The sequence below is a fragment of the Fukomys damarensis genome, unplaced genomic scaffold (genome assembly GCF_012274545.1).
Source record: "Fukomys damarensis isolate Sample0158 unplaced genomic scaffold, DMR_v1.0_HiC HiC_scaffold_16, whole genome shotgun sequence".
Taxonomy (NCBI): domain Eukaryota; kingdom Metazoa; phylum Chordata; class Mammalia; order Rodentia; family Bathyergidae; genus Fukomys; species Fukomys damarensis.
This window is the reverse complement of record NW_022900928.1, coordinates 135126352-135136000: the sequence shown is the minus strand read 5'-3', so window position 1 is coordinate 135136000 and position 9649 is coordinate 135126352. Positions and strand designations below refer to the sequence as shown.

At 57.8% G+C, this 9649-nt stretch overlaps 2 long non-coding RNA genes across 3 annotated transcripts in view; one reads left to right on the top strand and one right to left on the bottom strand.

Moving 5' to 3' along the window:
- Positions 1–1012, bottom strand: part of LOC104875596 — an 8826-nt gene extending 7814 nt beyond the window's left edge. The window contains exon 1 of the long non-coding RNA XR_784112.1: positions 951–1012. This is a non-coding gene — a long non-coding RNA (uncharacterized LOC104875596). The remainder of the gene's footprint in view (positions 1–950) is intronic.
- A 282-nt stretch (positions 1013–1294) lies between these two features.
- The window catches only part of LOC104875599, a 14127-nt gene continuing 5772 nt past the window's right edge, over positions 1295–9649 (top strand). The window contains exons 1-2 of one of the 2 annotated variants that reach the window (XR_002026009.1): positions 1295–1370; positions 6881–6990. This is a non-coding gene — a long non-coding RNA (uncharacterized LOC104875599). Of the gene's footprint in view, positions 1371–3949; positions 4058–6880; positions 6991–9649 lie in introns of those variants that run through there. The other variant, XR_004517560.1, reaches the window with a different exon arrangement.

Genomic DNA, 9649 nt, shown 5'->3' with positions numbered 1-9649 from the left:
GTCGGGGGTTCACGGGGGGGGGCAGGCTGGAGGGATGCAGGCATGCTGTGCCCTCTGCCTGGGTATGGTGGGATGGCTGCTGGGGTCACAGGCTCATCTGAGCCCTACACCCTACCCACAGGACCAGCAGGACCAGACTCCTGGAAACAGGGAAGGGGCCAACCCTGTGCGGCCACTGCTGCAACTCTTCTCATGAATATGCATGAGGTGGCCTCTCCTGGGGGGGCCGTTCCCAGCCCCTAGCCCCTTATCTCTTGCGGTGAATAGGGTGCTATTGCGGGCAGGGCTGCAGAATTTTAATGACTTGCAAAATATAGTTAATTATGTAAAAAGACATCTTCTGCAGTTTTTCATGTAAATGAGACAAATTAATTGGTGTTCAGGCGTTCTGAGAGTGCCCAGTCCCAGGAGGGAGGGGAGTCCTTCCTGGCTGTGAAGTAGGTGCTTGCCAGAAAGCAAGGTGAAAGAGGAGAAGCCGAGAAGGATAATTTCTGATCCGTTTAATTAATCCCATCACTAAACCCGCCTGGGGTTTGTAACTGAAGCCGTGAGAACGCTCAGGCCGAGGGTTCTCGTTGGTGCTACCAGGCAATGAGAAGCCAGGAACTGGGGGGGGTGCCAGGGAGAGGCTAGGGGCAGGGCCTGGGGTACCCCTCCCCCTCCCCACTGGGCCCTGCCCAGTTCCAACCACGGCTGAGGGTGGGTGACATGGGGGAGGCACTGGCAACAGGTGAGCGGGGACATTTGGGTTAGGGGCCTGCCACCTTCAGGGACCAGAACAGATCTCTCTCCAAGGATGCACAACGGCCATGCCAGCCGGCATGGGGGCTGTGTCTGCAGTCCCATTATGCAGGAGGCTGAGACAGGTGGATTGCCTTGAGTTTGAGGCCAGCCGGGGCAGACAGGAGACACTGTCTCAAAAACAAAACAAAACAAAACAAAACACCTACCTAAACCAGAAAATAAATGTCCAACAGGCACAGGAAAAGTCATCTGGATAGGTCACACTCTCACCAAGGGCCGGGAGCGGCTGGAGGTCCCAGGCCTCTGCTCTGCTGCCGGGGTCACATAGCGCAGCCTGAAGCAGTGTGGTGCTCTCCCAAAGGTTAAGCATGGGGTTACCGAGTAACTCAGGCATTCCACTTCCGGAACACACCCAAGCAATGAAAGCAGGGCCTCAAAGGGACGTCTGTCTGCCCGCCTTCACAGCAGAGTTGTTCCCAAAAGGCGATGACCCGGGGGCCCACCAAGCAGGACAGATAAACACAGCGGGGTCCAGTCACACAATGGAATATTATTCAGGCATCAAAAGGGGAAATTCTGACCCATGTCACAGATGGAAGAGCTTTGCTGAGATTGGGCCGAGCAAGGTAAGTTAGTCATAACAGGACAAGCAGAGGTCACTCGTGTGTGGTCCCGAAGCGTCACAGTCACGAGATGGAGCACAGTGGTGGGAGCAGGAGGAGGGTGGCTGGGACCTCAATATGGAAGGTGCTTGGAGTTTTCACTGGGAAGATGCGTGTCGGTCCAGCCTGACGTGCCAGCTGCCGCGTCATCTGTCCACTTCTAGTGCTGCCGCTGCCTGAGGACCCCACGCCTGGGCCTGCGCTGCTGTGCACTGAGGAGCAGAACCCGGCCATCTGTCCCCCTGTGGCCTCCGTGGGTGGCAGTGGGCAGCACTGCTCTGTCCCCTGTACTGTCTTGGGTGCCTTGCCCTCTTCCCAGCCCACACAGCTCAGCTTTCTGACCGAGTGCCGCCACCCCAACCTCTGCTGTCCCTGGGAGCCGCCGTGGGAGGCTCAGCCGACAACGGGCTTCTATCTCAGCCCTGGACCCTATTCAGCCGGCACCCCCAATACCGCAATCTCTCTTCTGGGCTGCCCCACAGGTTCCTCTAGGGGAGAAACCCAACCTGCCCATGGCTGGATGGCACCCACGGCTGGATGGCGAGGAGGCACAGCCCTCCTGAGCCCCGAAGGGCTGCACAGCTCTCCAATCCCTCCCGAAAGCTTCCTGAGATCCAGAGCAGGGGCAGGTGGGATGCTGGGGTGCTGAGACCGCCTCTCCCTGGTCATTCTGTGGTTTCAGGTCCCCAGCTAGAACCCAGGGCAGAGCGTGTCCCCAGGCAGCTGGACTCACTGCCACTCGAGTGTGCTGTGGAGTCTGGGCACAGAGCTTCGGCTGGCACCGAGGTACCTCAGGAGGAGCCAGGAACAGGGTGCCTCAGTCCTCGCACTATCGGCTGTGCAGGGGAGGTTATCCCCAGGGTACAGCTGTGTCCCCAGGACAGCCTCCAGTCTCTCTCTGGGCTGGGTCTCAGAATGGTACCTGCTCAGCACAGCCTGGCCTGGTCTGTCAGGACTGAAGTTCAGGCTGCCAGGGGCAGGGCTGCCTGAAGCCTCCTGGGCACAGGGTGTAGCCCTGCACTGCAGTGCTGAGCCCCCAGGTTAGGCCACTGCCACGCGGGAGGCCATGCTGGGCTCTGCAGGTCAAAGGGCAGCAGCCACCCATCCAGACCAAGTGTCCGTCCAGCTGGAGGTCTCAGTGTGGACATCCTTGGCTCAGAGGGACTTGGTTTCCTCCTGCTTGTTCCCAGGCATGACACAGTCAGATCCAGAAGTCACCAACAGAACCCAAGAAGGAGCACCAGAGTATGTGAAAGAAACTAGAAAGAATGCAGCATCCAGGGGCCCTGGGGCTGTGGAGACTCCCTGAGATGCAGGGCTGGAATAACCCTGGATGCCCCGTTTCCACTGAGCAGCTCCTGGCCACATGCTGTTGGCTTGGCACTGCCATAAACCGGATCTGGATCCAGATCACTGTGTTCAACACGATGTTAAAAGTTAGAATCCCAGCTAAACACAGTCTCCACCAGTACCGGTCACCTTCCGTGTGTGCGCCACAAAATGCGAGGGCTCCTCCCAGTCCTGGAGCTGCCACTTGCACCCGGGGCCCAGGGGGGCTGCTGGGCCCCCTTCCCGCAGAGGTGCCCTTCACTGCTCTGTGAGTGCCTGGCCCTGGAAGCTGGGGCTGCGGTCCCTGAGTGGGGCCTGTTCCTCTCACGTACCCAGTGTGTGGTCAGGGGACCCAGGAAATGAGAGAGAGGAGGAAGGAGAAAGGGAGAGAGGAAGGAAGGAGAGAGAGGGAGAGAAAGGAAGGAGCAAGGAGGAGGAGAGGCCCGGGGCCCTGGAGCCCGCTGCCTGCAGAGGCTGCTGTTGGCCAGGACCAAACCCCAGGAAACCCAAAGAAGGAGCCCAGCGAGCAGGCATGACTCGTGTGTACCTGGCCTTCCCAGTGTGTGCGCAGACTGTGGTGAACCTGGTTTTGCACACGTGTGCCACCCTCCTGTGCAGGAGTGTGTTTCAGAACTGCGGATGTGGGAAAGCTCTGCCCATTTCCAGCACAGAGCCGGCAGCACGGGTAACGGGCTGGGTGTGTGTTAGTGCGGCGCCCTGTGAACCTCTTCTTGTTTTTAGTTGGACACGGCTCCGTGTGCACCCTTGGCCCCCGGAGGCTGGGGACTTCCTGCTTTGCCTCCAGCTGCATGCCTGCCCGTCTTGTGCAGCCTCCAGGTCCACAGGTATAAACCTGGACAGCTCAGAGAGAAGGCAGCCCTCTGTCCCCAAGCTGTCACCCCCGTCTCATGAATGTAGGTCCCCCTCCTGTCCTGAGTCTGGAGGACCCAGGGTGCCAGCTGCAGTGCTGCTCTTAGCCCCCTTTGTTTCAGGGCCCTTTGTCTTTCACTTGGTGACAGTGGCTGATGGCTTTGGGTGCTGCTAATCTTTTGTGTTTAACTGTCACAAATACTTCCCTGCCTACCGTGGTGCTTGTCACGGGAAATACTCACTTGAAGTCCTTCTCAGCCATGGGAAGTTGTTAACATTCATGAGCTGCTCCTGTTTGTCGGCTCTGTCCCTGGCCTGCGGGGCCCCACCAGCCCTGGCTGTGGAAGGTTCTGACAAGCAGTGCTCCCAGCCCTGAGCCGGGGCGCCTCGCACACAGTTGCCCTCCTGCCCCTTCTCCTGTGGCCAGGAGCCCCTGCTTCTCTCTCTGCCAGGTAAGGACACCTGGGCCTCACCTTGCTCCCACCTCACTCTTGCCTGCACCAGGGTTCCGAGTCATCCTGGACTCCATCCCATACCTGACACACCATTGATAGGGGAAGACCAGTCTGCAACCCCAGGGTGGTGCTCTGAGCCCCTCAGGATGGCAAATGGCAACGCAGCTGAACTGAAGCCCTTACATCTATCTGGGGGCAGAGCTGAGATGAGTCCCTGCTGTGACTGAGTGGTGACTGGGGGCTCAGGAGGGGCTCCCAACTGGCTGGAAACCACAACCACGTGGGGAGAGGCTGGAAGAGCCGGGGAGGGTCCCCTTTCCGGGCTGTGGGGAGGGAGGTGGCCAGGTGGGGCTGTGGTCCTCAGCCTGAGCCCCGCAGGAGGGGGCAGGGTGCCTGCTGTGTGTCCCCTGTGCCACAAAGCTCGTAGGACTGGGACCAGGGCCCAGGACCCAGGACCACAGCTGGGCCATCCTGGGACTTCAGCCTGGGTGGAATGGCACCGAGGCGGGACCTGAACTGGGCCCTGTCCATGTCCCTCAGCTCGCTAGGGCCTAGCGGGCATGTCGGGTGGGAAGGCTGCCCGTCTCCCAGTATGAGACCAGCTTTCTGGCCATGGTACCCAGGACTGGAGTCTGTGAGGGCTGCTGGCACAGTCACGGTGGAGAGTGGTGGCAGTGACACTGCTGGGATGGATGTGGGGTGCGGGTGGGCATCTTTTCGCCTGGGTCTCCGCCTCTGCAGACTGCACCCCTGCACGCAGAGAGGACCTCAGCTGGCTTCCCCTCTGGGAAACCCCAGCTGGTGGGTCCCTAATCCCAGCACCCTGGCCACCCCTTGAGCCCCCTTTCCCAGGCCATCTCTCCCCGCACTGCCCACCAACTCCAGCCTCAGCATCAGCTCAGGACGCCTGCCACCAAAGCACTCTCAGGATGACAGCGGGCTTGTGGGGAAGAGTAACAGCCCCAGGGCCTGGGAGGTGATTCATCACTTAATTAAGGAAATGCTCCTCACTGGGGAGAGCAAGGTGGCTGAATTATCCAAGTTCAAGCATTGTGAATAATTCTCTCCTGTGTCCCGGAGAGGCTGCAGGAGAGTCTCTGCTTCCGTTCCTCAACTTCTAATGGGGCTGCTGACTTGCCCCATCATCTTGACATGAAAATCAGCTCTGAGTCAGTTTACTTTATTATTATTATTATTTGAGACAGGGTCTTGTTAGTCGTTTAGGCTGGCCTAGAAACTGTACAGCCCAGGCTGGCCTCAAACATGCAGCGATCCTCATGCTTCAGCCTTCTGAGCGCTGACATTACACATGTGCACCACCACGCCTGGCATTTTTTTTTTTTTTGTCATTGTTGTTCAGTTTTATACATTTAGTCAACTAGAGAAAGGATCCATTGGATTCTTGGATTCCATAGTCTATTGTTCTTTAAAATATAAGAAGCCTTGGTTTGGGATGTAGCTCAGTGTTGTACAGCACATGCCTGGTGTGTGCAAAGTCCCAATTTCATCTTGGGCACACATTCACATGCACGCACGCATGCGTGCACACACACACACACACACACACACACACACATGAGTAAGGATGCCCTGGCTGGCTGGGTCAGGAGCTGCAGGTCAGGCCCATCACCTGGCCACAGGGGTTTCCTCATGGTCCCTCTGTGCTGCCTCTGCCCCACCCAGACTAGGAACCTGCAGGGCCGGAAGTCTTAGCCCTGCCACCTCCCTGCCAAGGTGGCCTGCAGCCTTGGCACCTTGCTGGGAGGTAGGCAGGCTGGCTTTGGACACAGCACTGGGTGACTTTGGCTGGGCAGGGCAGAGGCAGGAGCTGCACCCAAGCCAGAGGGGCTGAGGGGCCAGGTGCCAGGCGAGCATGTGGACATGGCACAAATTCCCCTAGCCTGACAGCCCCTGGGGCCCTGTGATGTGGACCCTGTGTGGCCCTAGGCACTGGATGTAGTGGATTCTCCCAGGCTGGACATGCAGCTGCCTCTAACCCAGTACCCTGAGCCTCTGCTGTGGGAGGGGCCAGGGTCAGTGGCTTTTCCCAGGCCCTGAAGTGAAAGAGCACCCAGCTGAGCACAGCCACCCTGAGCTGCTTGGCTGGGGGTCGTGCTTGGACTGGGCTGGCTGGCACCCAGATGCCCACTGAGCACCCCGTGTACCCCTCATAGTCTCCCGGCACCTCCTTCATCCATTGTCGCAGGGTTTTCCCAGCCCCAGGAAGACTCCTGCTTCTGAGCTGACTGGAGCTTCTCTCTCCCCTGTCACAGTCTCCAGGGTGCCCGGGCTCTGCATGTGGGCTCCTGCCCATGTGGGCACAGGGATGTCCCTGTCCCAGGGCACCTCCATCTGTGTCTGTCCCCCACCACGGACTCACCGGACCTGCTGTAGCCTCTTTTGCTCCATTTCTCGGCCTGCAGGGCATCCCTCAAAACCCAAGGGGCTGGGACCCTGGGGATTGCAAGCGCCATTTCCCCAGAACCCCACCGCCAGCTGGAAGTCCATTTGCTCAGAAGAGATTCTTTCCTTCCATGGGGCGCGCCAGAGAGGGCCTTCAGGGCCTGCCCAGCCCACATGGTATCTCACCCAGCCTTTCAATAGTGGTGCCATCAGCCTGCCAGGCCTCCCTGGGATGGGCTGAGAGCTGGAGAGCAGGAGGCCGGGCTGTGGCCAGGCTCACTCCAGCCCTCATGCAGGTGGGAAGCCACATGCCCTGGTCTGAGGAAAACAGGTCAAGGGCCATGTCTTTGTTGCTGACTTTGCTAGAATTTCTGATTTTTCAGGAGCTCAACTCAAGTTATTTCCTTCCTCCCTCAGCCCCTCTGCATGGGCGCACTCTGGAGCCCTGAGAAGATAGTGCCTGGGATTTATCCCTCCACAAAGCCTCTCACAAGGGATCAACGCTGCTTTCTGCATGCAAAACTCAGGTTTGTTGCTGCTGTTGTGTCAGATTCAAAAGAATTAGTATATTTTTCTTTTGCAAAGGGGAATGAACTTGTCTTTCCTTGGTTTTAGTGAAAATCAGTTTTAAAATTGTTGGGAAGCTTTTAGTGTTGTTTGTCTGAATATATCACAGAAAGGAAGGCACAGAGCGTGTGTGTCCAGCTGGATGGGTGTCCTGGGAGTGACCACATCCAGGTGTCCAGCACCCAGGCAGAGAGGACATTTTCAGCTTCCCTGAAGTCTCCTCCACCTGGTAAAACACCCTCATCCCCACATCCATCCTCAAGAAGAATTCTTCATGTTTGAAAATGTCCTGTAGACAAATAGTGCGGCAGGAGTTTCATCGCACCTCGTGGAGTTGGTGGGAGGCAGCTGCGCACAGCTGTGCCCTGTGATTTCTCATTGCTGTGTGACACTCTCTGGCAGGGGTGGACCACAACCGAGGTGCGCAGCAGCTTGGGAACCCAGGGCACTCGGGCTGTGCAGTGGGGGCTGCCGTGCGAGTCATGAGCAGGCCTCTTGGTGTGTCTCCATAGAAACATTTACATAGGGACACAGGCGCGGTCTGCAGAGATTTCATCGTTGTCAAAGCTCCCACTGTTTCCCAAAACTTCGGTCCTGCTGCTCCGCCCCCTCCTGCGGTGGGTTCTGATGGTTCTGGGTTGCTGTTCACTCAGTTCTGTCCAGGCTCTGCTGGTGTGCTCTAACCTTGCTCCTCCCGGCTGGTAATGGCACCCAGTACCCTTCACCTGGTTCTCAGCACCTTCTCCAAGACCTCCACCCTTCCACACTCACCAGCCCCTCGTCTGGTTTTTAGTTCTTTTTATATTCTGGATGGATGGAAGGCTGTCATCAGGCACATGTATTGCCAAGACATTTGTTTTTCACTCTTGATGGTGTCTTATGAAATAAAACTGCAGAATTTGAAAACAACCCCAGGAGTTGAATCATGGGGAAACTTTTCGGAAGTTTGGAAAGTCCAGGATTTTTGGATAGCACAGGAAATGCAGGGATGGCTGCAGCTGGTGGTGGTTTTGTGCCCACTGCTTCCGGGGGATGTGGTGTCACACCAAGCCTTGTGTAGTGGTGTGAGCGACAGGACAGAGCCAGACAACCCGTGGGGGATGACACATGCGATGTTGCTGGCTGCTCCTGGAACTTGTATAAGTGAGCCACCCCTCCTCACTGAGGCTGTTTCCCCACCTCTGCGGTCAGGGTGTTGGAATACAAGATCTCTAAGAACCTCTTCTCCTCTCCTGGACCCTAGGCAGAGGGCCCTGGGAGCCTGTGGCCCAGCCTGAACTCCTGCTGAGGGAGGAGGAAGAGGAGTGAGGACCAGTAGGTTGGGCAAATAGGGAGGACTATGCCAAAATATCAGAGATGACTCCAGCAGATGAAAGTCTCCCACCCCCAAGACCTTAGGCTTGTTCAAGACCAGGAGCACCCAACCCTGCCTGGGTCAACATCATTTGTGTGTGGTTTTGACCCCTTACCATGGGCCTGGGCACCAACACACTTCCTTGGAAAACCTGGAATGGTCACAGAATCCCCTCCAGACAGGTGGGCTGAGTCAGGTACCCACTTGGCCAGGACTCCTGTCTGTCCCCAGCCACAGGTCATCCCACAGCCACAGGGCCCAGCGCTGCCCTTCTTGGCATGAGCTCTTCTCGGTGCCCAATCCTCCCTGGACAGGGTCTTTCTGCTTTTGATAAATTTTACTCCTGCTACTCCTGAGCGTCCTGTGCTCTGGGCACCGGGAACTGGAGGCTGCTCCCCCAGGCCCTCCTCTCTGATCCAGCCAGCCTGTGAGATGCAGGTGACAGTCATACCTCTGAGATCCCAGCGTAAGGCCCTGCACCTGAGCCTGTGCACCCAGCACTCTGGAGGAGAACAGTGGCTCAAAACTCCATGCTTGTGTTCTAATTCTTTTTCTGTCATCGGAACGACACTGTTTTAAGAGAACTAAAAGCACACATGAGGGCTGAGGATGGCAGGGTTTGGAGGAGGAAGTCGCTTTGGCTGCAGTGGGCCGGAGAGGCTTTCACATAGATGGGTGCAGGTGGCCAGCGAGAGCTAGAAGTCGGGGCCCAGCCTTGGGTGGTTGGGATGTGTGAGGGTCCTGGGGTGGTTACCCTCTGCTTGAGGTTCCTGTGGTGACTGAGGGTGGCTGCCTGGAGCAGGCTCCTTGACAGGGGACAGGACTGAGCCCTTCTGGGTTCTGCTGGTGTGGCCAGGGTGTGACAGGAGCACATCAGAGGAAATATGGTGTCCAGGTGGGACTGCTGTCTTGGGTGCATGACACGTCAGATGGGCACGAGTGTCTAGGTGTTTCTGGCACCTACCACATGCAGGGCATGACCAAGGTGTGTCCAGTCATGGGCCCAGGTGGGGGGCTGGTGGCCCATGCAGATGGCCTCCCCCAGGGGTCATGGAGCCACAGTGCCTGGCCTGCCTGGGGTTGCAGCATCACTTGCCTTGGGGCAGCTGGGACTGTGGAGGACCTTGCTCCCCTGCAGCAGTCCTGGGTCCTTGTCCACGTTGCAGTCTCTCAGTGTCCCATCTGTGCCCAGGATCTGGCCCACCCAGCCCTAGCTCTGCCCCTCACCTGCACCATCTGGCTGGAGCTGACACCATGCCCCAACC